The sequence below is a fragment of the Castor canadensis genome, chromosome 14, assembly GCF_047511655.1.
Source record: "Castor canadensis chromosome 14, mCasCan1.hap1v2, whole genome shotgun sequence".
Lineage (NCBI taxonomy): Eukaryota > Metazoa > Chordata > Mammalia > Rodentia > Castoridae > Castor > Castor canadensis.
In genome coordinates, this window is record NC_133399.1 from 99,993,949 (window position 1) to 100,000,685 (window position 6,737).

Genomic DNA, 6,737 nt, shown 5'->3' on the forward strand with positions numbered 1-6,737 from the left:
AACTCAGAGGGACTTGTAACAGCTAGTACCTGAGTTGTTTTGAATTTAGAGGAAGGTACATGCTGGATATTTGCTATTTACTTTGGCTGTTTAACATCTAATTCTATTTCCTACATTCAGGGAATTTCACGTCTTGGTAGGAGTTCGAACCTTCTTCCTGCTGTGGAATCTGATGATGGAATCCACAGAATTGCATTTCCTAGTCTCTGTCAAAAGCAGAGTATCCCATCTGATGCAGGTGTGGTCAAACACACCTGCCCTGGATTTCAGCCAGGATGTGGTGAGGCAAAGTAGCAGGGACAGTGTGTCCTGGTAGAAGTTGTGAATGTGCCCTGGCTCTGGGTGAGGCTGTGGCAGCAAGGGTAACTGCTGTTTACTCAGTACTGCTAGTAAGTGTGGAGCCCAGGTTCCAGAGTAGCAGCGTGTCACCTTATCTGTGAGTATTCTCAATATTGTTTCTGGCTTGGTTGGTGTCATGGTTAATCTTGACTGTCAGCTTGATTGGGTTGAGAAGCATGTAGATAACCAAAGTATACCTTAAATGTATCTTGTGGGTGTTTCCAGAAAGGATTAACTAAGGTGGGAAGATCCACCTTGAATGTAGGCAGTGCCATCTTAAGCTTGAGGCCCTGGTACAATAAAAAGGAAAAAGGGAAAGAACCCAGCTCAGGCATTCTCTTTCTCTGCTTCCAGGCTGCCATGTTGTGAGTTTGCTCTGCTTCACCATGCCCTCTCTGCCATAATTGACTGAAACCTCTGAAATGGTGAGCCAAAATAAATATTTCCTCCCTTGAAATTATTCTCTCAGGTATTTGTCACAGTGATGCAAAGTCTGACTAACACAGTTGACTAGACCCTAATTCCCCAGGATCTTGTGCACATCACCAAACCTCCTCCATCTTAAAGTGGGCCCGTGGTCTGAGGTGATGCGATGGAGGTTCGTTAGAAAACATCAGATGCTATAAGCTCTTAGACACTGGATCTGGAAAATGCTCTGTGGGCAGAAAGGCAGTGTGATATCCAAGTACCTGTGAGGTATATCTGTCTGGATTTGCTGCTCCTTCTAGATACAAGGAATGCAGTGTTACCAACTTACCACCAAGTGATGGTGTGGTGTCTTTAAGGGACAGATGATACCATATCTGGGTTTAGCATCAAGCAAAATTTATTAGGGCAGTAACTGTCAGACTTGGAGCCCAGAAGTCTGTGCTTATGGGCCCATGCATAGCCTCTACCTCAGCTCCATGAATTCTCCATACATAGGTCCATTGTGCAAGCAACATGGTGGCCCAGGATAGGGACTAACACACATCCACTGGGTGAGTCCTCTTTTCCATCTGTCTGTTGACTGCTTCTCCTGAGACACAGTTTTCTTGTCCATATACTCCATGACTGTTTCTGTGAGCACAGACTCTTGTGAGCCCACCCTGATTTTCCCCACACCCCTGCATTACTGATCATTCACAACAACTCCTCCCAGGTCCCTAAGCAACCATTTAATCCATGTGCCTCTGCCTAGGACAATACATACAGTCTATTCTTTACTAAGGCTGCTTCACCCATCATTCAAACGTTTACTGCTTAAAGTCCTGGGATTTCCACTACCAGTATCCCTCTGAACTATTCCTGAGGGGTCTGTTTTATGGTAGCAGTCCTTTTTATGCTCTGAGAAAAATAGCAAGCTGACCTTTACATGAACCAAGGCTGGATGTTATGATTTCCAGTTAGCTGAGGAAACCAGAGGTAGGAGATGAATAAAAGGTGCAATGCAACAGAGGTGGTCGGCCATTGTGTAATGGATCACCGCTGTGCCCAGTCAGCCTTATAACTTAATGGGTCTGAGAATATCCAGCTCATTTTTGGCACCTACAGTAACACAGTCACTGATATTCCATGGTCAGGTGACTTGGTGGTCACCTACTATGAAGGTGCTTTTAAAATGGTCGTAATGCTTTTGTGTAGATGGCATAGTCTTGTTCCAGAACCCTAGGGATCTATCTATACCTAAACTTTGCAATTTAGGTTATCTAGAAATGTCATAGAGAATCCTTATCTACCATGGATGTCTCTAAAAACCATGGGCCAAGCATTAGAACCACTTGTACTGTAACCTGTGGTAAAACCCTCTTTTGGTCATCACTTAAAACTATCATTCTTTTAAGTCATCTGATGAATGGTTCATTATAGTGCTCCTAAGAGTGTTGTCAAGAATCCAAAGAAGCCTATCAAGTGATGGGCCTTTTTTTATGTGATGGGAAATACAAGGCCCAGTATTTACCTTTTACCTCGAGGAAGGTGCTTTGCCCTGCTGCAGCTCTCAAGATCCCTAAAATTTTCAATGACATAGTAGAGTCTTGATCTTTGGGATTTTCCTTCCAATCACTGGTGCACATGTGTCTTTTCAAGGTATTCAGAATTCTTCTCATTTCTCGCTCATCAGGTCTCAATCATGATATTCAAGTGCAGTTACCCAGATGTCCTGATTCCAGGTGTCAGAAATTCCCTCCTTTCTGATTCTAGCACAGGAAAATTACCAGAGCTGCAAATTGTGACACTTAAAAATCTGATGTGGGCCTGATTTTTTAGATCAGCAGAAGGTAAGGTCTTCTTTAAACAATTTCGTAAGGTGTTGGAATTTTACACAACAGTGACGTGTCTTATTTCAGTAATGGAATCCTTGCCAACTGGCTAGAAAGTGATCTAAATCTAATTTCAGGATGCCACTCTGATGAATTCTTTCTTAATACCACTTCTGGCACAAGCTGACTTCATGTGGATTTCCCAAGACACACATCCTGAGTCAAGGATACAGGTGCAAGTTTTTATTTGATGAAGATGGCATCCATGCTGGGAGGGGAAGGGGCAGTAGATGGTGAAAGAAAAAAAAAACAAATAAAGATTATGTTTTCAAGTAACTCTTCACCACAGACAACTGGAACATGGTTTTGCTGGGAAGTCTGGAAGCCAGTGTAGAATCTGCATCTCACGCTCACCCTGCCTGAGAGGTGAGAGAGGAAGGGTGTTTACCCACAGACTCCTTGTTTGATGATTACTCCAGTTGGGCATCAGTTGCCTGACACTTTCAGATAGAGTTCCAGCAGCCAGAGATTTTGGTGACAGTTGTGGAATTTGACCCCAAGTATATGGAAATGAAGGGGCACCAGTATTGTTTCACTAGTATTCAGCTCTCTCAGTGCAGGACCAGGCCAGTAGAGGAGGTGTGGAACCACCATTGCAAATGGGGGCAAATAGCACTCTCAACTCTGCCTAACTTGGGGAACGATGTCAAAATGAGCACTTAGGCTGGCCTTGCACACAACAGGTACATTTATTCAGCAAATCAATTCTGATTATTTGAGATCTGAGGGACTTAAAGGAAGTATGGGGCTGGAAAGGAGGGGCAGAGATAGACATCATTAGAGAGCTGGCTTCTGTTGCCCCAGGTCCTGGGATAGGGGAGTGTCTATGTGCCCTAGACTTGGGTAGACACCTTGTAGCTGATCCACTGTGCCCAAAGAATCTGCTAGGGAGGAATGAGTCTATTCTGTTGTTTCTGTCCCTTTGCTTAAGGCAGCAGAGATAGCCTGTGCAAAGTGGCTCCCTGGCCAACAGAGTGTGACTGAATCTGTGACCCAGTGGGCTTCATTATCTCCTCCAGTCACTTACCTGTAAGGCTCCTTGGTTCCTTTCCTGGGAAACAAACCCAGAAAAGAGGAAGAGAGAAAGTGGCTGGAGAAAGAAGGAGCAATTACAAATGGCAAGCTGCAGCCTCAAACATGCAATTACTTCTCAAACAAGCTATTTACAGCCTCACAGACAGAGCAGATTGCCCAGGTGGGGGGTGCATGGGATGTGTAACTAACTGGTCGGGGTGAGAGAGGTAGGAAAGATAGCATTGGGGCTGCTTGGAGCTATATGAAACAGGAGCATAGGGTTGCTGGCCACTGGGAGAGGACAGAAGGGCAGCCATGACCCTACTCTTGATACCATCACTCTCCAGGTATCTAGCTCCTGTTTTCCTGTTGCCATTGTTGTCCACTATGTCTGTCAGTTCCACAATGCCCCCTCCCTTGCCTTATTCCTGGTCCTCAGCTTAGTTTCCACCACCTTGGGCTGAAGTTTCCTGATTGCCTTCCTGCATCTTCATCACATCCTTCCTGGACTCATGCAAAGTTATTATCATTGCCACTCAGGTTCAACAGACTGTTTTCTCAGTGTCTTCTCTCCTCAACTGAAGTTCATTGGATTTGTATTTTTTCATTCATGTAACTCTCTTGATCTTAGTCCAGTAAGTAAAACATAGAAGATGGTTCTAATTTAAATGATATGTGCCTCAGTGTCCTTGTTCACAAAATGGCATTGTGTTTTAGGGTAATGTTGAGGACTGTAGCAGGCACTGCTAGTTAAACATTAACATGGTTCTTGGTACATGGTGTGCACTGGATAAATACAGAATGGGCAACCATGAGCAGTCATTGCTGAGGATTGACCTCTTCAAGGTTTGGAGTCTCAGAGAAAACCATGGTGGTCAGGTTCCCCTGTTACTTCTTCCACATTTTGACTCATTTAAATTAGAATAGGAAAATCTTATTTGATTACTAAGATGTATTTGAGAAGAATTTCTTACAAGCCTTTTTGTCCTGGAATAATTTAAATTAGTCCTGTGTAGTCAAGACTTAGAAGTCTTCTTTTGGGTTCATTAAAGAAGATTTTGGGAACTGTTATATATGCCCACTACAGGATTTCTGGTCAGCCTCCTTTTCAAAAGTGATTTGTTTCCCAGGACTATTTCAGATCACTAGAGTGAGAACCTTCAAAGGCAAGTATGTCTGTAAGACGTAACTGAGACATGTTGTCAAGCTAGCCTGACCTGCTAGGATGAGAATGTTCCATGATGTCTGCTAGGGCTGGCTTTGACAGGTACTGCACCTGCTTCTTTTGAAGACTTGGTTTCTATTGGCTGAATGCAGGATTTGGACAGCTGATCCCATTTGTTCAAGTGTAAAGCAAGTCTGAGCCCATGAGGAAAAGCACTGAAGAACTAGAATCAGAGCTGTGCTTAGACTCCATGTGGCATCTCTGTTTTCCCTCCAGACTCTTTTCTCTCCCCTTCTCCTTGCTTTGTGTCCAGAAATATGTTATTGACTTCTAGAGACTGCATCAATCTGTTCTTTTGTACATTTGGGTTCAGCCAATGGGAGGTACCAATGAGACATCAGAGAATGAGGTCAGGATATTTATTCCTAGTTTTTCTCTTTCTGGCCTGTAGGGCCAGGATTGACTTCTCTGTGCAAGCACAGCTCCCCAAATGCTCAGTTCCTTTCTCCATTAACTGTTCCATGCCTTCCTTTGCCCCAAGGGCTAGAGAGTGAGAACTGTGGTCCTTACCTGGCATATGTCATAATTCCTTGTCAGAGTCACTTAACCTTGCTCATACTTTGTAAAATAGTCCTTGCACCAAACTTTGCTCCAGCATTCAGTTGCTCCCCTATGGCACCTATGAAATAGTGAGACATGATGGCTAAGCATTCTGAGACTGCAGTCAGACTCCTGGGGTTTGCACTCTGACTTTGTTTTTAACTATCTGTGTGATCTTGGAAAATTCACTGCAGCTGTAGGTACCACAGTGTTTGTAATATGGGGTGAATCAGAATACCTTCCCAGTTGGCTTATGAGGAGAATTAAATGAGATAAAACATGTAGAGCCCTTACAATAGGGCATGAAGCATAGCAAGTCTTCAATGCTGTTATCTCTAATTATTCAGTTCTCGCTAGGGAGATTGATGAGGAAGCATAGATGGACGTTATAGAAAGAATAACATAGATGAAGTGACAGATACATGCAGGAGAGCAGAGGTGAGTTAAATATTTACCTAGTATGGGGTTGATTCATCAGAAGAACAATTTCCAGGGAGTAGGATTGGTCAGACAATGGCTAAAGATACTGAAGGAAGCTGGATAGTGGGAAGAGGAGAGAAAAGCTGGAAGAGCTGGAAGTCAGGAATTCTATTCAAACTCTGGAATCTCAGCAACATAGTGAATTCTATTCTAGTCTGGAGTCTTGTATGTTAACATGTCTTATATGGGACTCTTTGATGCCCCATCTCACTTCCTCTTGACTTACCTTTTGGCTCTGGCAATTGCTGCAGCAGCAAGTTGCTGTCCATGTAGCTTGATCAGACCCTAGCTGAACTTCCTGTCTTTCTTGGTTTTTGTCCTTGGGCTGCTGTCTCTACTTTAGAGGCTAATGTGGGATCAGGCTTAACTATGCTGCCTCAACTACTTATTGGGAAGAAGAAAGGAGATAAATAATACCTGGGGAAATCCTTTACCATTGGGTCAGAAGTCAGTGCATGAACATTTTCCTCTCCATGTCTTGGATAATTCTGAAGCACAGTATATAAAACTCCTCAGAAGTCCCTAGCAGGATTGTGTCCCAATCATTCGCAATTATTGAGTCAAATCAATAGCACACCCTGAGATTAACCTTTTATTCCCTTCTATTCTTACTCATTCCATTTCCTAGAATGACCACACAAAATAAAGTACCTCCTGACAGGCCCTCGTCACAAATTCTGTGTTGCCCAGAGAACTCAAGCTAAGCCATTATTTACTTGATTTTTTGTTATTAAGTGCATTTTACTGTTGCATTTTATGTTACTTTAATGAACATATTTTATGACTGCTTAATAATCCACATTTTGCTGGAAATGAGTCCTTCATAAATAAGGCCACAA

General features: G+C 43.2%; 1 long non-coding RNA gene across 1 annotated transcript; it reads left to right on the top strand.

The window, feature by feature from the left end:
• The first annotated feature begins 318 nt into the window (after positions 1-318).
• Positions 319-2,840, top strand: LOC141416464 (uncharacterized). The gene is made up of 5 exons (XR_012441188.1): positions 319-436; positions 694-764; positions 1,264-1,319; positions 2,441-2,597; positions 2,717-2,840. It is a non-coding gene; the product is annotated as an uncharacterized lncRNA (long non-coding RNA).
• Positions 2,841-6,737: the final 3,897 nt, after the last annotated feature.